This window comes from Piliocolobus tephrosceles, chromosome 13 (genome assembly GCF_002776525.5).
Source record: "Piliocolobus tephrosceles isolate RC106 chromosome 13, ASM277652v3, whole genome shotgun sequence".
In the NCBI taxonomy this organism is placed as follows: Eukaryota; Metazoa; Chordata; class Mammalia; order Primates; family Cercopithecidae; genus Piliocolobus; species Piliocolobus tephrosceles.
Window position 1 is genome coordinate 47,922,053 of NC_045446.1, and position 21,544 is coordinate 47,943,596.

General features: G+C 34.5%; 1 protein-coding gene across 21 annotated transcripts in view; it reads left to right on the forward strand.

Annotated features, from left to right (window-relative positions):
• Positions 1–492: 492 nt before the first annotated feature.
• The window catches only part of SOX6 (SRY-box transcription factor 6), a 705,024-nt gene continuing 683,972 nt past the window's right edge, over positions 493–21,544 (forward strand). For 6 of the 21 annotated variants that reach the window (XM_031933897.1, XM_031933901.1, XM_031933903.1 and 3 more), the window contains exon 1: positions 1,632–1,791. The gene's annotated coding sequence lies outside the window, so the exon portion shown is untranslated. Of the gene's footprint in view, positions 637–1,629; positions 1,792–21,544 lie in introns of those variants that run through there. The other 15 variants (XM_031933889.1, XM_031933890.1, XM_031933898.1 and 12 more) reach the window with 7 other exon arrangements.

Below are 21,544 nucleotides of genomic sequence, written 5' to 3' on the forward strand. Positions count from 1 at the left end.
TGTTTTGTTTTTAATGGTGCTTAAGTGATTAAGTTGTGGTTAAGAGCTTGGTCTTTAGCTAGTCTGCCTAGGTTAAAATCCTGACTCTGCCATTACTAGTACAACTAGTACAACTACCCTGGAGTTGACAATGATTCCACATTGAACTCTCTAACTTCATTTTAGGTCCGTTTCTTAAATCTAAGCACAGAAACATCTAAAATTGCAGGATTTTATTCAGAATAGACACAAGCTTCAAGTGAGGAATTAAATATAGCATCTCTTTACCTTTAGATAATTTTCCCCCAAGTTGAGAGATTTCCTCTGCCTTTTGAAAATATACTATATTAGGTAAAAGGGTTACAGTGCAGTTCTTTTCAACAGCTGAATTGAGTGTTGAACATGCTTGGTATCCTATAACAGAGAGCACTCCTTATTAATTTGCTATTTTATTATTGAAAGTGCAAATAGCAAATTATTCTCCCTCCCTCTGTTGTGTGCATGTGCAAGACAAAGATAAAAGCCATGTTTCCTTCGTGAAAGGGTGTGGAGGTAGAGGATGATTTCAATTAGAAATAATGACAGCAATAGAGGCTTCCAATGAAGATATCGTGGCCACCAAAGGACAAAGGCAAGAAGTTAATTCCTGAAGTCGAGGTATTTGATTAAACATTTAGGCTGTTCTTTATGTGTGCAGATGACAAGTATGTTGTTATTTATGAGCTGAGTGACACCGTATTTGACAAAGGTTTTTTACTGAATATTTTGATGATGGTTGGGAGAGAAGCAACCCTGTGATACCCAGAGATCCTTTAATAATTAAAGTAAAAATAACATTCTGATAAGCAAAGACTTTGCTTTTTAAGACTTTTACTCCTCTTTTATAATGATTAACTGTAAGAAGTGGCTTATTTTAATGGTGGTTTATTATTCTGGTTAATAGCATTCACTTGGAGAGAAAAATTACCAGACTTTGATTAGAATGTCTATTGTGTGTTTTTTCCCACTACCTTAACAAATTGTTTTAGAAATAGCTTACAACTTAGTGTCACCCTCAGGTGTTTTTATGTCTAAACATTTATTTTTAAAATTTTGGTATTGTGTCCATTGTGCCTCTGCCTGTGTGTGTATGTGTGTGTATGTTTGGGTTTTGGGTGGGAGTAGGGGAATAAGGAGAAGTTTTAGATATGGAAGTCAGTGAAACATGATGTGTGAGACTAGAATTTTTTACTGAAAAAGAAAAGGTTTCAAGCATGTTTTCTCTTTTGGAGAGAAAAAAATGAAACTATGTTATGCATATTTTCATGAAGAATGTATATAAATATAATTTGGAAAATTATGAAAACAAACTTACTTTCTAGAGATGGAAGAAAATATATGTGACTTAAAAATTGCAGCAGAGGTAAAGAAAAAAATTGAACATATTTTAAGCATAGTGTCCAACTGGGATAAAGTTTTAACAGAACAGGCTGAGCCATTTATAGATTACAACACTTTTAATGTTGTCAGTGTTACAAAGTGTTTATTTTGATAAAGAATTTGTTGATGCTCTATCAGCTTTTCCATATGCAGAAGTGCAACTGGGTGATTAGTTAGGCTGGAGGCTAGCAGCCAAAATTGAGAAATTTGGTCCCCAGTTCTTTTTCTGGAATAAGAAAAAACTACTGAGTTTTCCTGGGCCTTGATTCCCTCTTGCAGAAATTCTTCACTATCAAGGATGTCAGCTCTTTTCTCTCTTCTCATTTTCTTTCTTTCCTTCTAAAATTCTCTTTTTGTCTCGTGGCATTACCATCTTCGTCTGTGTTTAATTAAGTAAGTACTAATTTTGGAGGTATTCTAGGGTTTATATTAGCTTAGTCATATGGAAATTCTTTACATTTGTATCAATTTTTCTGTAATTATAAAGCCAAATAATCTATTTATTTATTTATTTATTTATTTATTTTACTGTAAGTTTAAATACAAGGAATCTAAAACTTGGAGAGATTATTTGGCTTGCTCAAGATCATATGTTTAGAAATCAGAGCCGGGACTTTTGGCAGTGCCACACTGCCAATTAATTGATTCCTGTTCATTTATTTTTTTGTCTTGCTATATTGATGACCAGTGTCAGTACATTATTTTTATCATCTGTTTATTTTTCAATTGTCTTATTTTATCTACCTATCTGTTAGTATTTGCTTGATTGCTTTTTATGTCTCATTTGCAACTTGATATAGTTGACAGGTTTCATCATTAAATTAAATTTGGAATTGGTTGGATAGAATATACCAATACATTTATGAGATTTGCTTTTCTTAGAAAAACTGTCATACTTATTTGTGTCTGTTTTGGCAGTAAGAAGTTACTATGTTTTTTGTTTTTGTTTTTTTTTTTTTTTTTTTTTTTTTTTTTTTTTTTTTTTTTTTTTTTACGTTTAGCCATAATTATGAACTTGTTAAACAATTAGTTGGTAGAGTAGATTTAGATAAAAGAGTAAATACAGTCTTTCTTATTACATTTTTTCTGATTAAAAAACCAAACTATGGTTATTGGGAAAAATTGGAAAATATAAAAAATAAATTATAAAAGCTCTGTAATGACATTTAGAGATACCTCAGAATGTTTATACTAATTATATCCTTGACGTTTATCTATTTAGATACACATATTTTTTAAAGGAAAAATGGGATCTTATTGCACATGCTGTTTTGCAAGCTACTTTAAAAAAGTTAACATGTGAGCATTTCCCTATGGCATCAAATTCTCTTCTCCTGCCTAACTTTTCTTTTTAAAATGAACTTTTTATTTACTATAAAAGTAACAGATATTATATATAAGAAATTTAGGCGATACATATAAAAATAAACAAAAAACCTTTTCACTTTATATTAAGGTATACACACTTTTTGTATTGAAGATTTTATGTCTGTGCCTATCTATCTAATGTGCATATATATGTATATTTAAACAAAAATGAGATCATATGGTATCAAATGTTTTATAATCTATAATTTAATGGTATATAATTTACAGTTTCTATGATACCACCTGTTGTTTTACATTATTAATTTTAATGGTTGCAGACTATTCTATTACGGCCATTTCATAGCTTAGCTGGTCATCTATAGGTAAGGTTATTTTTGATTCTCCATTATTGTTAACAATATGTTAACAATTGCAGTAAACTCCTTTGTAGCTAAATCTTTGCACACATCTGTAATTATTTCTTTAGTTTAAATTCTTAAAAATGGATTGTTGGGTAATCCCTTTTTAAAGGAATTTGATTCATATTGCCAAAATGCCCTCCAGGGAAGTTGACTAGTTTACTCTTGTCAACAGTGTATAAGAGTACTGATTTTTCCTCATCCACTCTGACACATTATTATTATTATTATTTTTAACCATTGTCAATATGACAAGTAGAAAATGGCATCTTATTTTTAGTATAATTTGTATTTCTTTCATTAGTAGTGAAATGGAATATTTCTTCATTTATTTACATTTTTTTTTTCTTTTTTTGAAATGGAGTTTTACTCTTGTTGATCAGGCTGGAGTGCAATGGCACAATCTCTACTTACCACAACCTCCGCCTCCTGGGTTCAAGCGATTCTGCTGCCTCCGCCTCCCAAATAGCTGGGATTACAGGCATGTGCCACCATGCCCGGCGAATTTTGTCTTTTTAGTAGAGATGGGGTTTCCCCATGTTGGTCAGGCTGGTCTCCAACTCCCAACCTCAGGTGATCCACCCGCCTCAGCCTCTTCTTTAATTGATCTGTCCATTCATTTGGCAAATTTTAATTAGTCATATTTTGTATACTTTTTAGTTGAATTATTCTCATTTAAAATTATCTTGGTTATTCTTAAGTATTTGTTTTTTCACATGACCTTTTGAGTCATTTTATCAAGTCTTTCCCCCTACCCCCACTTCCAAATCTCTGTGATTTTAATATAATTATACTAAATTTGTAAAACAATTTGGGATCTTATGACAAAATCTCAGGATGCATTGTATTTTACTTTAAGGACTCATTTTTAATTTAATGAATCCACAATACCTAGCACATAGTAGGCCTCAGCACGTGTTTGTTGAATAAATGTTAAATGTGTTAGTACTTACTAACTGTTGAACATTTAGGTTGTTTTGATGTTTTCTCTATCATGGGTAATACTTTAATGACCATATTTAACATATACATTTTTGAACACTATTATGATGATATCTGTGGAGTAAATTCCTAGATAGCTAGTTCAAAGAGAATTTTTACTGGTTTTGATACACTTTGCCAAGTTGCCTTCCTGAAAGGATGCACCAATTTATGCTCCGCCCAACAATTTGAAACTGTAGTGTCTTGATCAGCTTATTTGTCTCCTCATGGTATGATGCAGTTCCAATTTCTAATGCGTTTGAAATTAATATCTCATGGCAAAAGAAACATTTTTACTTTTAAAATGCTTGTTTGTATTTTCTGGGTATGGAGGAGGTAAAAGATACATAGAATTTGTTGAATTTCTAGTAAAATCCTGACTCTTCTGCTATAGATATTAACACAATCAATGGAAATGTTTTTCTACATGCTTGGGCAGAGTCACATGTGCAGGAACCAGATAATAATAACAATGAAAAGAAAACCATAAATATTACTTTAGAATAATGTCTTCAAGTGGATATTTTTTTCTAAAATTGTTTCTCTTTTTTTGTATAGTGAAATTACTTGTTCCCCTCTTCTGATAAAAACAAATGTTGGTAGCCTATATAGTTTCTATGTCCATTTGATATTAGTTCTTTCTGTGACAAAATATTTTCATGGTACCTAGCATGAACAACCTCGCTCCTCATATTATTAACTGGCTTAAAGTGGCAATTTCTGGTGGAGAAGAAAATTCACATTGATTAATTTTTGTCCTTGCATACCTGGGAACTGAGATATAAACAAGGAAAACTAACATTACAGTTTTGACAGTTTTGAGTAGTTGTACAGTAAGAAGCTAATTAACAAAGGACTTTACCCTGGTTCCTGCAGTTTTTATTTATCTACTTACTCACTTTTTAGTCTTCCTCTTTTTCCTTCTCTCGATTCAGTATATATATTACCGAAAAAGAGAATAAGGCTCAATCCTGATGGTATAGTTTTTATCACTATATTTTAAAATTGAAATCTTCCTTGTCTGGAAACAAATACCAACATCTTCAATAACTCTGTAACTAACAACTTGACTTTTTTTTAAAAAATAAAATATTCCTTTGTAGGTTGCTTTATGAGATTTTCATTTCCCGAGATAGCACTCCTTAATATTCCCTTCTTTCTTTTTTTGTTTTTTTTTCCTCTCTTCTACTTCATATATTCTCTGTCACCCTAATTCTCTCTTTTCCCTTCCCTTATCTCCCTTCTCTTTTCTTATATTTAGTGAGTCTTTAAAAATACACAGTTGTCAGTTCTGAAGTCTAAATGTTCTATCAGTAGTGCAGTAGGTTTTCCCCATTTTCAACAGTTGCCTGGGGGAAATTTAAGTTGATCTGTGCTGGGTCTGCAGAATGTAGTCATGAGTTTCAGTGATGACCATGAGGAATTCTTCCCTCATATTCTTACTTTAACCTTACAGAGATCATGTGAAATTCTTACTGTCAGCAAGAGTACTGTGATTTTAAAACTCAATTTGCATATGCTTCCTCTTCCTGTATTCCTGGTACCCATCTTCTGAAAGGAGGCTTTAGCCATTTAAAGGCAGGAGTGTAGAGGAAGTAGGCAAAGGATTTCACTTATAATTATAGCTAACTCTATCAAACATGCATGGATTATGTCTTGAGGATTGAGTACAACAATTTTCTAATTCTAGGATGACTTTCCTTTGGCAGCTAGCATCCTTTTATTCTGGATGCCTCTCTCTCTCTATTTCCCCGATCATTTCTACTCCCACTCCTTGCTAGTGTTTTGGGATGTAAGTTTATTTTAATATTGACCTTAAGCCAATCTAATTTAGAAGGTATAAATCCAGAAGAAAATAAATCACGTTAGGTATGCCACATGTTTACAGAAATTATTTGGGATTAGCCAAATTGTTTTAATTATTATTATTATAATACTTTAAGTTCTGGGATACCTGTGCAGAACGTACAGGTTTGTTACACATGCCATGGTGGTTTGCTGCACCCATCAACCAGTCATCTACGTTAGGTATTTCTCCTAATGTTATCCCTCCCCTAGCCCCCTACTCCCCAGCAGGCCTCACTGTGTGATGTTTCTCTCCCTGTGTCCATGTGTTCTCATTGTTCAACTCCCACTTATGAGTGAGAACATGCGGTGTTTGGTTTTCTGTGCCTGTGTTAGTTTGCTGAGAATGATGGTTTCTAGCTTTATCCATGTTCTTTCAAAGGACATGAACTCATCCTTTTTTTATGGCTGCATAGTATTCCATGGTATATATGTGCCACATTTTCTTTATGCAGTCTATCATTGATGGACATTTGGGTTGGTTCCAAGTCTTTGCTATTGTGAATAGTGCTGCAACAAACATACGTGTGCGTGTGTCTTTATAGCAGAAGGATTTATATTCCTTTGGGTTTATACTCCGTAATGGGATTGCTGGGTGTGCATTAGCTCTTTAAATTATTTGGGATTAGTCAAATCTTTAAAAAAAATGTGTTCACATTAGCTCTTCAATTACCTCCATTACTGTGACCAAATAATATTCACCACAGAAATATGCAACTTTAGAGTTTTAGTGAATTCTTTAGGACCAGGACAATTTCTTTTTTTTTTATGTACGACACTTAGTGCTTTGAAGTTTCAAGATCTGGATTGGTGTTTTGGAGTTTGGAGAACTGGGTTCTAATTTTAACTCTGCTACTAATTTGTAACTAATTACTTAAACAAAGTGTTTAAACTCTCTAGGCCTCACTTTCATTTCGGTTGTAACAACCTCTCTGGTTCAGTGATGCAAAAAATCTGATTTCAATTGGAGAGATTAGGTGTGATGAGAAGATGTCATTATTCTGTTTAATAATATGTATAACTTTTGTATGAATGGGTAGGGTGGCAAATTAATTGGTGTGGGCCAGAAAGTTTGAAAAAGCTTTGAAGTGTTAGTTAATAATAGTAAACTTCTGAGGCTTTTTTTTTTTACATGAGTTGGTGGAACTTGTACCTATTTTTTCATATAACGCCTAATGGCAGCAATATGGTTTTTTTTGTTGTTGCTAGATGATGCTTTATTTTGAAGTTCCATTCTTAAAAGTTGCTAATAGGCATAGTGTTGCATCAAGTTTGACTTTTATTTTGTGAATTTGGACTGTGGTTGTCTCCTTTTCTTAAAACAGTGATAGAAAATATAGAAACATCAATAATAACAAAGATGATCATGGAGAGAAGTTTGGAGAGTGAGATGGGAGAAAGAGAATATGAATATGAAAGGAATAAAAATGGACCTGCTCTTTCCTATTTAAGTGTTTGTCTAGCTTTCAAAGACAATTTTATTTTATTATTTCTTGGATTTTATGGGGTATAGAACATTGCCTTAGAGAATACAGCATAGAATGGGTAAATTTATGACACACACATAATTCTTTTTGCCACGTGAGTGTTTGTTTTTTTTAATTACAAAGAAACCTCGCCACATGTTTTTAACATTTTTATTATTTAAAGTATTTGAATCATATTGTGGCATGTGTTTCTTAAATAAGACTCTAAGAGTGCTAAATAGGAGAAAAGGATAATGACATTAATATTAATTTTTTTCTGTTTAAAATGTATTCCATGTGTGATATTTGAAATACCAATTGCATAGCTGTAGAAGTTAATTTTTAGAATTACTTTGAAATGCATTGCCATCATTTTATCTGAATAACTCTGAATCTTAAGAATGCAGAAGGATTAGAAAGAAAACTGCAGACCTGTGAATTAGTGATAATATAACTAAAAGTTTTATTATATATGTTATATATATATGTTATAATTACCAGAGATTGTAATGAGCTAAAAAAGATTTGAGTCCCTGACAATGAAAACAATTTGGAATACGTTTTACAGATTTCCTTATTTTTTGGGTGGACTTCCATGGGGTTTTCAGTGTTTTGTAAGAGGTAATTCCCAGTTCAGTTCATATGCAGTCCAGGATGTTCTGAATAATGAAGAGGTACATAAGGTAATTCAGAGAAAGAAAGATTTGGCTTTATGATATAGCATAATATTTTGTGATAATATCAGCATGGAAGCCATAGTAACTACTGAGTTAAAGATGGGTCAGTGATGCACAGCCTTGAGTATTTATTAGCTATACTAAGAGCTACATTTCTGTATTAATCAAGATAAGTTAGCTTCCTTCCTTCTTCCCTTCCCCTTCTCCTCCTTCCCTCCCTCCCTCCTTCCCTTCTTTCCTCCCTCCCTCCCTCCCCCTTTCTTTTCATTTCAGCATGGTTATGACCTAATAATGTTCAGAACATATAATATGTATACACATATGTGTTTATTCAATGTATTTGTTGTTTACTTTTATTCTTAAGGATTAGAGTTAAATAATCAACCAGAAAACCTACACACTTTTGCTCTAAAAAATTGACAATACCTGGGTATGATTGTATCTCTGGAACTTACAGAAACCTATAAATTAAATTCTCAGGTGTGATATTGCATCACTTACTTGCAAGATTTACTGTTTCCAGAGCAGTAAGGGAAGATGTTATAGATGATAAGAACTATCTAATAGAGTAGAAGTCTAAGTTTCTTTAGTAGTGAAAGAGTAACACCAAGAAGGAAGTTAGACCCAAGGAACAAAACAAAGTGTGAAAGGAAGAGTGAGATAAAGGAAGGCACCTGAAACAGTAGGACAGAAACTGAATAAGGACCCGTTTGCTTGAATTGACTGCTGCCACATCTCTGTTTTAGGCATGTGTCTAGAATTTACTGCTTTACATTTTGTAGAAATACAGAACTGCATATCATGAATTGTCCTTTGTGGTTGTCATTCTGCCTGTGAAGGATGAAAATATATTAGGAACAAAAAGTTGAGATAGTTTTGCCATAACCACAGTTTTATGATGAAATTTTATTTACTTTTGTGCACTGTTGCTTATAGATGTATACATATTCATATACTAACACACTATTAGGAATAACATTCTGTACAATGCCAGTGTTTCTTCTCATGATTTTTTCTACCTAAATATATCTACATACCATGAAATTACCTTTGTGAAAAAAATGGTTATAACATATGTATGAGCATAGTTTTCATTAACTAGTGTGAACTTTTATGGCATGAGGACAAAACATGAAATGTCTTCAAAGTGATGGGCAGGGATTCATGTAAATGAAATCATATTTTTATATCAGAACCTTAGTTTTACTTTTTTTCTAAGGATCTTTCAGTTCCAGTCATTCCATACAGGTGTCCAGATGGTGATAACAAATTGACTAATCTCTACTGGCTCTCTCCATCAACATCTCAAGGGTGGTTAATGATGATTTTATTATCTTATTACTTTGCTTTTATTTAAATTCTTCTGCAGTTCCTCTCCTGTGAAAAATCAGTGTTCTAGCTTCTTGTGACCAGTGGTTAACTGTATACTTCTTTTGGAGTCAGTTATTATAGCTGTCACTCAACTGGGCTTATCTGTGAATGGTGTTTTGGAGAAGTGGCCTTTCCAACAAAGTCCCACCCTTGACTCTCAACTGAAGTCTTTGTTAGTGCTTTACTCTCCCTGGTGACTTCTAGCAACCTTGATTAGTTGACTCCACAATTTTAAAGTCTGCCATCTGTCTCTACTTTTTCTTTCTTTTTGTCTTTTATTCCTATGCCATTAATTTATCATTATTCCTTTTCTACTAGAAAATATACATATGTATATTGCATATTATAAATAAGTATTTGGTGTACTTTAGTATCATACCTAGTTAGTGTGATGAGGAGGCAGAATTGAACAATTTGCTTTTCTTAAGTCCTGTTTTATTTATTCTGGTCATCTTGAGTTACCTGGCTTTCATAATCTATACTTTTAGTAGATTTAACAATATATGTCATTAATCAATCAATAAACAAATCAATTATTTATTGAACTAATATGTTCAATACAATGCCGATACAAAAGAAGCATAAAATATGATTCTTGCTTTCAGTACACTCACAATGTAAACAAATTAAGGCAGTATAAAATGCTGAGTTTGGGAAGTTTTGCCTGTCATTTAACAAATATTAGGTACCTTTATAATAATATTAGCTAACATATACTGAGTATTATCTATGACCTAGCCATTGTGCTAAAGTTCTTTAAATGTATTACAGGGTGAACAACCCTAATCTGAAAATCCAAAATCTGAAACATTTGTGTTTTGAGTGCCAACATGATGCCACAAGTAGAAAATTCTACACCTGATCTCATGTGATCCGTAAGAACAAAGGCACATAGTAATTTTGGTGTAGTAATACTATAGTATTAGAGTTTGAAATACAATTTTACACTTTAGAATAAAGGCAAGATAATATTTATACACATGCAACATGTATCACATAGTGTGTCTATGTACACATATTCATTATTCTTTGGTGCTTTGTAGTTTGGAATTTTATTCAACAAGTGTTTACTGAGCAATTAGTATGTGCTAGGCATCAGCTGGGGATTGGAGATACATCAGTGATCAAAACAGAAATCTCTGCCCTCAAGGAGTTTACATTCTAGCAGAAGGAAACAGGCAATTTATTAAGAAAAAGAACAAGTAAATTATTATAAAGCAAGGTAGAAGATAAATGCTATGGAGAAAATAAAACAAGAAAGGGGGATAGGAAGCACCCAGGGTGGAGGTGTATGTGCAACTTTAAATAGGATAGTCAGGGAGGGTATCATTGAGAATAAAATTTTTGCCTAAAAACTTGAGCTAACAGAGAAAGGAAACCATGCAGATATCTGGGGGAAGAGCATTCCAGGCCGAGGGAGGGGCCAGTGCAGACTCTGAGGTAGAAGTGTGCTTGGTATGTTCAAGGTACAGGGAGGGATGAGATCAGAGTGGCTGGAGACAAGTGAGTGAAGGGGGAAATAATAGGAAATGAAGTCAGAAAAATGACAGGGGCTAGGTTAGATAGGAATGTGTAGGTGGTTGTGAGGATTTGACTTTTACTCTGTGGGAGATGGGGAGCCATTAGAACATTTTGAGCAAACAAGTGGTATGATCTGACTCATGTTTATTTTGAAAGGGTCGTTTTGGTTGTTGCTGGGAATAAATTATAGGGATGCAAAAGAGTAGAAACAAGGTGACCACTTAAGAGGCTATTACGGTAACCTAAGTGAGAGTTCTTGGTGGCTTTGAGTAGTGGAGGTAGTGAGAAGTGGTTATATTCTGAATATATGTTGAATGAAGAACTCACAGGACTTTCTGACAGACTGGATTTGTTGGATGATAGAAAGAAAGGAATCAAGGATGACCCTAGGATTCTGGCCTGAGAAGCTAAGGATGGAGTTACAAGCAAGATAGGAAAGGCTTTGGAAGGTACAGGGTTTAGAGGGAATATCAAAAGCTTAGTTCTGGACATGTTAAGTTTGAGATGCATGTTAGACATCAAAATGGAGATATGGAGTAGGCAAGAGAGAGGAATGGGTTGGAGATAAATTCTATGAGAGTGTACAGATATGAACATAGCACTTCTGGTTCTCAATCCATTTTTTGGTTCTATTTTAAAGATCTATTTTATAACTCTTTGGTTGAAATAATATAACAAATCTGAATTATATAAATTCTAAGGGAAAAAGTTATAAATTTATTCTGCTGTCAATCTTTTGGTCTGCCTGAAGTGTTATACTCTACCAGATACAGCCATGTCTAGTCAGGACAAAAAACATGATAAGTAGTTCAAATACATGGGATTTCATTGGAGGAATTTGTTACATAGGCATTGGAAAACTCAAAAAGCAAAAAAGAAGGCTGAGGTAAGCCAGATCTTAACAACTGTAGGGAGCAGCTACCAGCCATGGGGCTGATGGAACAAAATGGAAAAATTTGTGTTACTTAAACCCACAAGCTTGGAAAAGCTTATGATTGGGGCTTGGACTTTTGACGGGGAGGATGTGCTGCATGACTTCTGTTCAGACCACTGAGGAGAACATGGCATGACTTATGCTGTAATCACTGAGAGGATGGTGGCCAGCTTGTGCTGGTACTTCTGAGGGGCTTAGGCAGCTGGTATTGGGAGGACTGAAAGAAGCCATTGCTGGTGGAAATATAAATGGTGCAGCCATAAGTGTCTTTTGCTGCTGAAGGGATGATGGACAGTAGTTAGAGGAAGGAAGTCCCTTGTCTCTTCCCACGTTCTAATTTCTTACTAGTCTCTCTCATTGGCAGAACCTAACCAGAAAGCAGCTGGCAATGAAGTCTGGAAAATATAGTGCCCCAGCATCACAAGGCAGAAAATTGAAGAGTGATGTGGGAATCAAGAGACAATAAGTGAATAACTGGCATATACACTGTGAATGTTAGGGCATGAATAAAATTTTGAGACCTCATTCTACTGAAATAATTAGTAACATGGAACACTACATTTTAAGCCACTGTATTTTGGTTATTTGTTCATGATAAATGGAAGATAATATTTGGTGTTGAAGAGGATAAGAACTGATTAAAGAATGATTTGGTTTACAAAACTTTTAAACTCTTTTCTATCTCCAGGCGAGAAACTATTTAATTGATTCTTGTATTTAAAATATATTAGTGAATAAAACAAATACTTTTCAGTTCTCATGGAACAGACAACAATAACAAGTAAATATATTATATAGTATGTTAGGAGTTTATGAATGCTATAGAAAAAGAAAAAATAGAGATTAGGATAAGGGAGACTGGTGGAAAGCAACAATATTAAATAGGATGATCAGAGAGGAACTCATTGAGAATATGACATTTGAGAAATACTTGAATAGGGAGTTAGCTGTAGGTGGGGCAAATGTTATTTTTCATTTTTTTAAAGTAATAGCCATTCTAATGGACATGAGGTGGTATCTCACTGTTTTGATTTGCTTTGCCTAATGACTGATGATCTTGAACATCTTTTCATATGTTTATTGTCATTTGTATACATTCTTTTTTGTTTGGTTGTTTTCCTTTTTGTGGAGAACAGAGTCTCGCTGTGTTGCCCAGGCTAGTCTTGAATTCCTCAAGCTATTCTCCCACCTCTGCCTCCCTCAATGATGGAATTACAGGCATAAGCCACAGTGCCTGGCCTATATACATTCTTTGGAGAAAAATCTATTCACATTTTTTGCTCATTGTTGAATCAGGTTGTTGTTTTTGTTGTTGTTGAGTTGTGGCAATTTTTAAATATATGCTATATTCTCACCCATTATTAGATATATGATTTGCAAAAGTTTCTCCCATTCTCTAGGTTGCCTTTTCATTTTCTTGATAGTTTACTTTGATGCACAAAAGTTTTTAATTTGATGAAATTCAATTATCTGATTTTCTTTTGTTGCTTGTGTCATATTTAAGAAATCTTCAATGTCACGACGGTTTCCTCTAAGGTTTCTTCTCAGAGTTTTATATATTTAGCTTTTGTTTTTGATTCATTTTCAATTAATTTGAAAAATATAATTAAACATAAGAGTTAAACTTCAGTTTTTAAATATGTAGATATATAGTTTTCCAAGCACCATTTGTTGAAAAGACACTTTTTAATTCTATTATTATTATTATTATTATTATTATTATTATTATTTTGAGACAGGGTCTCACCCTTTCACTTAAGCTGGAGTGCAGTGGTGAGATTGCGGCTCACTGCAGCCTCAACCTCCTGGGCTCACATGATTCACTGCCTCAGCCTTCTGAGTAGCTGGGACTACAGGTGTGTGCCACCGTGCTCGACCAACATTTGTATTTTTTGTAGAGATGGGGTTTTGCTATGTTAGCTAGGCTGATCTTTTCCCTCTTTAATCTGAACTTTAAATAAATCTAGATATTAGGGAGAAACAGACTAGAGACCTATAGTTTATTGCAATTTTATTATGTTCAGTGCTCTTTTTGCTATGTCTCTGTTATCTGCTATAATTTGCAAAACGTAATGGGAGTGCTAGTCAATTGAAGAATTATTTTGTGGCCAATAGACAAGTAAGCGACTACAGTAAGTCCTCACTTAACATCATCAATAAGTTCATGGAAGCCGAGACTTTTAAGTGAAAAGATATACAGGAAGTCCCTGAATAATGAGGTTAATAATGATTTGTTATAACTATGATTAAAAAATTGGGTTTGTTATAGGTTGTTTTATATAAAGTTTCAGTTTCCAAGAACCCATTAATGATAAGTGAAGACTTTCCCTACTGTATTAGATGTAATACTTTTTAGAAAAGTTACTTTTATAATGTGCGTGCATTATTTGTATATATACAAACTTCAAGGTGCTAGATAACAGTTTCTTTTTATTCTATTATTGGTGTTTAGTCCATTGGAAATTTTAGCCATTGCACCATTTTGATTCACACTGTTGTGGTGATAAGCTCCTAGAATTTGTAAATTATGCATTTATTTTGTGATGAATCTAAGCTGAGGGTGAGATTGAGAGCAGTCTTCCAAGGTGATTTATAATTCTGGGGGAAGTTATCTGAGATAAATCTTGCACTTCACTGGGGTATTCTCTTTCTTCCTTTTGCTTCATACTGTGGATACTACACTACTGTCTGTACTTTGGGAGCAGAGTCTTTCCTTTAAGCCCCAAGGGTGAAAATGTGGTTATGCTTTGTGTCATAAGTTTGTGAATGACTTGGGCCACCAGTGGCATCATTAAAGATCTCAGTATATATACTGTCTCTTCTAGCCTAGCATGGTGTGAGGGAGGGTGCATTTGGAACCTTGTTCTTTCCTCTGCTCTTGTTTTTCTGAATATAGTCTTCATTTGGACCCAATTGAAAACTGAAGATATATTTAGCCTGAAAGTGATAATTCTAATAAAAAGACTGTGTAATTCAAAACATGCAACTTTACTTCTGTTTCAGAAACAGAACAAAACCAAAATTAGAACACACATAAAAGCAAAATGTGCTTTCTCAAAATCTAAACTATATTTAGACCTAGTCTGAGGAGCTAACCTGTAGATTTAGATTTTTCTTCTCTACCCATTATATTTGAATAAACTTTGCTTTGGATGAACTAGTTATTCTAGCAAATATCAGATATCTGTACCATCTATATGAGCAGTCATCTTAAATTTTTAAAATTTTTATAGATTTAAGGGGTGTAGTTATATTTATAAGAGTTATTGATTATTTAATTTCTGCTGACCTAATAGAGTTTATTCACTTTGATGAAGGCTTATACATGTTTTGATGGTTTTATGCTCTTACACTTGTGTTACGATGTTCATATTTGGGTCACAAATTTATCACCTGACAGTATCTGTTACATATGGAAAGGAAGTGAAGGGACCAGATAGAAAATTAGTAAATTGTGGTACTTATGTATGTAAGAAATGCTTCAGTGTTAAACAGTGGTTCACTTTGAGTAGTAAGTTTTCCTAGTAAATTTGTATATATCTCAGTGCAGAAAGAAAGTAATTGTGATGATAGGCTATGGATTATCAAGTAATTAGTTCTCTGTGGTGGTTATTGAATGGTGAAAACATGGAATTTGACCTGGGTTTAAATCTTTGTTCTACAATTTGCTTTCAGTGTCCTTAAGCCTTTCTCAATTTCGGTTATCATTATAGATTGTAGATAATATTACTCATACCTGTCAAAGACTGGGAAGGATTAAGTGAGAGATTATTTGCATATTTTTCTCTACTTGAAATAGTTTTTTATGGTACAAAAACATATCTATATGTGCAATTTGTTTCAGTTACATGTACATAATTTTATAACTTGCTCCCTTTTCAGGATGTCAGGATGCAAGAAGAATAGGGAGCCCTTTCCAACCAGCAGCTGATTAAACACTGTATGGGAGAACTGGGAAATATGAAAGATGGCAAATGAAATCCTGGCAGAGAGAATAGTCTAATCCCAAAGGACATTCTCGACAATAGCCTGGGCCCTATGCCTAGTACTTCGAGGGGCCTGGGGTGAGAGACTCCTGCCCCTCACTGTACCATTCCCAGAATCTTATTTGTTAATTCTTGGCTTTATTAATAAAGTCATGACCACTTGTTCGGTACTGCATATGGCTGGTTGTGATTTCCAGCTGCCCTTTGGGCTAAAGTGTAAACAGTGAATAGATTGTTATGTTCTTCTATTAAGCTTAAAGCTGTGATCTCATGTCTGTGCCACATATGTCTGCAACCAGAAATACATCCTTTTCTCATGGAAGGGAAGCAGCACTATGTCTGAAGAGTTTGAATTCATTAGTCTAAGAGCTTTACTTTTTAGTTAAACCAAAGAGCAAAATGAAGGCATAAAAAGTCATGAACATCATCAACAGGATGTCAACATGACTCCAAACAGCATAATATATTGTTAAGACGAGCATCTAATCCGGTGACTGAAATTTCTATACATTTGGCATTTTCACAGAAGACAGAAATGCAGGCAACAGTCCAACAATCCAGTCACAAAGAAAGCCTCAGTACACTGGATTTGAAATAAGCACAACAGTTTGTCTGAGTGACTGAGAAAATACCCATTGATAGAACTGGCTCCTAAACTCTGGCCTGATTTGTAATATGCTGGTTAATTAACATCTGATTTTTTTTTTACTATGTTGGTCAAGAATGTTGTTTTTGTGGTTGGTGGGGTTTACATCATAGATATTAAAACTGTTTACATGGTGGAATGCCTGATAAAACCCTGAAGTTCTAAGTCCTCTAGAAGAGGAAATTTATTTATGATAATAATAATTACTATTTTATACCATACAAGATATATACACACACACACACAAATGCGCGCGCGCACACACACACACACACACACAATACTTTCCTGTGTATCTGATGGGGAATATGTTTCAAGACCTTCAGTTGATGACTGAAACCACAGATAGTACTGAACCGTATCCATACTCTGTTTTTCTCCTAGACACACAAACCTGTGGTAAAGTTTAATTTATAAATTAGGTATAGTGAGAGATGAATAACAACAACAATAAAATAGAACAATTCAAACAATATACTGTAATAAAAATTATGTGAATGTGTCTCTTAAAATATATTATTGTGCTATAGTCACCTATTTTTGGACTTTGGTTGACTGTGTGTAACAGAAACTGCAGAAAGCAAAACTGTGGATAATGGCTAGAAAAAAGTATGTGTTACTTGTTCTTTATAGTAGTTCCACAGTAGTACTATCCCAATTTTATAGGTGAGAAAATTGAGGCTTAAATAATTTGAACAGCTTGTCAAAGTCACAGAATCTAATTCATATCTATAGTTATCTGACTCCAAAGTTTTGATATTCCTGCTATGTCACATGGCCTCTGCCCTTTTCTTACTGGATTTACAAGATAGCTTCCTGGCCTCTGAAATACATAGTCCTTCTGAGTGATAATACTAATGATTAATTGCTCTACCTTACATTTGTATGGTGTTTTATACTTTTCAAATTGATGTTATGACCATTTGCTCATGTGTTTTACCTCATTACCTTGTGAGGTAAACAGGGTAAATATTATTATCCCTATTTTACAGATGGGTAAAATAAACAAAAGGAGGATAAGTGATTTTGCCCAATGTCAAAACTTATAAGTGACAGAACCAGAACAGTCTGGTTGCTCTCAATTTAGTGCTCCTGTGTAATCTCTGACACCTCTTTGAGGGAGGCCTGGCTGGAGAGTAGATCAAGTTTGTAAGTGCAGCTCAGGAAGATTTCCTTTCAGCTAGGCTAGTAGATAGGCTCTTTTCCTGAAAATGCAAGTCTTTGAGCTACTAAGTTATTTTTTGGAAAAACCTAATTGGAAGGGGCTTATCCTGTAAGCCCCGACATTTTTTTTTCTTTTTTTCTGGTAAAAGAATGTTGAGATAGTTATTCTTGTTCTGCATTAAGCTTAGCAAATTCCTGCTGGAATCTTTTAGGCCAGGATCTTCCTTCAAAAGCTGTTACAAATTTTCTAGCCCAACTGAAATAGAGAAGTTTCAGGGAGGAGGAAGGGTCAGGTTTGAAAAATAAAATTCTTTATAGTTAATTTGTTGGGTAATATAATATGCCAGTAGCATTATATACTTTCTGCGTGCTCGTGGAAATACCTAAAACATTGAACAAATAGTTCCTACCATCAAGAAAGTTAGAAGAGACGGTGTGGTGATGGAAAAGAACATCTGGCTAAATGTCAGAAGACTTGGGTTTTTGTGCTAGGTCTGCCATGGGTTAGTTGTGGGACTTCAGGCAAATTTCCATGCTCATCTGGTTAGTTCCCTCATCTGAAAAGTGAGAGGCTGGAGCCAGATAACGTCTGAGGTACTTTTTTGTTTGTTTGTTTGTTTGTTTTTTTTAAATCTTTAAGCTCATTCAAATCTTATTTCTTGATGCCAATTAGAGAAAAACTAAGTGTTAAATTGTATGGTGCTAATAAGTACACAGATAAGCAAAGATGCGGAGACTAACTGTTGGGGAACTGACTTTCAGTAACCAAGTAGTCCTTAAAAATAAAGTTTTAACCTATTTTTATCAAAATTATAAGGTGTTCCTAGAATAGCACTCTGACAGGACATAGTTCTTAGCCCTACCACCTACCATCGTGATTTATTTAACCAACTAAATCTGTTTCTACGTCTTTAATACAGGTTGAGTATCTCATATCCAAAATGCTTGGGATCAGAAGTGCTTCAAATTTCAGACTTTTTTGGGAGGATTTTGGAATATTTGCAGATACTGGATTGAACATCCTTCTTCTGAAAATCTAAAAATCTAAAATGCTTCAATGAACATGTCTTTTGGCCATTGTGTCAGAGCTCAAAAATTTTCAGATTTTGGAGCATTTTCAGATTAAGGAAAGCTCAATCTATAAAGTGGTTTTCTCCATTTACTCAAAAACCTTTATTGAGTGCTAAGCATTATGCTAGGTGCTGAAGCTAGAAGGTGGTCCCTTTCCTTTAAATGCTCAAATTGTCTTTCTACCAGGGACATTTGCACTTTAAGAATCTTAGAGTTGGAAGAAATCTTATAGGTGGTTTAATTTGACTTAGAATGCAAGTGTATAAGGGCAGGTGTTTTATCTTGTTCACTGCTTTATCCTCAGCAGCTAGAACAGTGTCAGGCATATACATATGTGTATTTACCAAATGAATTAATGAAAGAAGAACAGTGAAACCATCTCTGGAACCATATGTTTGTATGACACTGGCATAGTACCAGACTTAGAAAGATCTCTATGACCAGAGGTATCACAGGTGTATCCTGTGTGGCCATTTTCACAATGGCTGCCTCTGCAATGAAGTGTCTGACTTCTAGGTTTTCTCAGGCTTTCCTTTGGCATTTTCTCTGAATTGAGTCATGGGGCTTTTTTGAGTGTCTACCACACAGCTATGGTGGTACCATGTTACTGTGATTGTTCCACAAGGTTCAGAGAGTGGAGGAGTGAAGTTAGGCAACATGGGGATGGAAAGCAACTGGGAGGGTCTTTTTTTTTTTTTTATTACTTGTACCCCTTAGTTTATTTATTTTACTTTCAAAGGGGAAATGTGGAGATTCCTTAAAAGAGGAGAGAGAGATGAAACCTGTCATTCCAATGTTTTAGTCAGTTGTCCATTTTGCAATCACTGTTACTTTTTCCCCCTCTGTAACACAAGATACTGTTATTTCCCTTTTCTTCTATGAGAGGAACCACATGATACAAGGGAAGGGGCTTTGTTTTAGAGGACTGGGATTTTAGGTGTCACCACTTCCTACCTAAACAACTGTGGGAAATTATCTTCTCTAAGCTTCATTGGTAGAGGCTGATTCTGTAGATATGATAATACTACTGATCTCACCAAATTATTATGTGAATTGAAAGAAATAATGTACAGGGATAAGGCCTTGCAAATTATAAATTATGAATTACATACAAGCATACATCACTTACCTCTATTTTTCATGATTTTGAAGTTATCAAAAATTTCTTGTTGCTATTTAAAACTAGAGATATATCTTACATTTCTTTTCCATAAATTTCGCAACAGCTTAATAAAGTTTAAAAGATTTGGAAATTGGTGTTCAGTTTTCCAATTTTTCCTATCTTCAGGCCATTCCTGAGACACCCTGAACAGCTGTTGTGTGTCAGTGCAGAGGTGGTTGTATTTCACTGGTTCAGGATTACATGTTTCTGGGGTAGGGTTTCAGGGTGTTTGCTTAACAATGGTTGCTCACTCAGAGGTATGCTATCTAATTTGGTGTATTGAGAGGAAGTTGGCATGGATGCTTCATAAATCACAGAAAATTATGCAAAAATGGCACACACTAATTTTTTGTAAGAGAAATACTTCTCAATTTTCTTTTCTTATTATTTTCCCTAGCACTTTTGTACCCACTACTCTGGTTTTCTACTCTATGCAGACAGACTCTTCTTTCTATCTTTTCCAGTGTTTATAACAGAAGTAATGTGTGAATTTACAATTTTTTTCTAAGACGTGAGAGTTGTTTAATCTTGGAACAACATCTATTGAGTGAAGGTTTTATTACAATATCTGTTGAGTGAAGGTTTTATTGTAAAGTAGTCAAAAGAATGCTGACTCTGAAGTGAGACTGCATGGGCTTGAATCTTGACTCTGCCATCCTTATTGGCTGCATGACCTTGAACAAGTCACTTAACTTTTTTGATTTTACAGAGTTTCCTCTGTAAAAAGAAGATAACAATAGTAACTAAGTTACTGGCTTTTATAAGGATTGAATATATATAAAGTCTCCATACATACAGGGAGAGTTAGCTGTTGCTAATATTATTTTTGAAAACTTCTTTTTTTTTTCTTTTTGAGATGGAGTCTTGCTCTGTTGACCAGGCTGGAGTGCAGTGGCATGATTTTGGCTCACTTCAAGCTCTGCCTCCCGGGTTCACACCATTCTCCTGCCTCAGCCTCCTGAGTAGCTGGGACTACAGGCACCCGCCACCATGCCTGGCCAAGTTTTTGTACTTTTAGTAGAGACAGGGTTTCACCATGTTAGCCAGGATGGTCTCGATCTCCTGACCTTGTGATCTGCCTGCCTCGGGCTCCCAAAGTCCTGGGATTACAGGCATGAGCCACCGTACCTGGCCAAAAACTTCTTACTTTTAGAGTATATTGGAGTCATTCAACACATTATTTATTAAGCCCTACTATATACTTAGGTTTCTGCCAGTTATCTTGGGGGATACAAAGTATTATGACACAATTCTTGTCCCCTTCTAGAGGCTGAGTAGTGTAAGATATGTTTGGACAGTACTTCTTGTCTGAGGAGCCTGCTACAGGCACTATGGAGTTGACTGGGGATATAGAACATAAACATATAGGAGGAAATAAGTACATATCTATTTTGATCAAATTAAATGAATGTTACACAAATAATTGTGATAGGAATGCAATGGTGAACTAATATTTTGCAGACAGGCTTCTGGAAGAAGTAAGATATTAGCTGAACCTTGAAGGTAATATCTGGAAATGTAGAGATGGGGAAGAGTTTTGCAGGGAAGGAAGGAAAGAATCAGAATGTATACACATCATAATGTAGTGGAAAGGG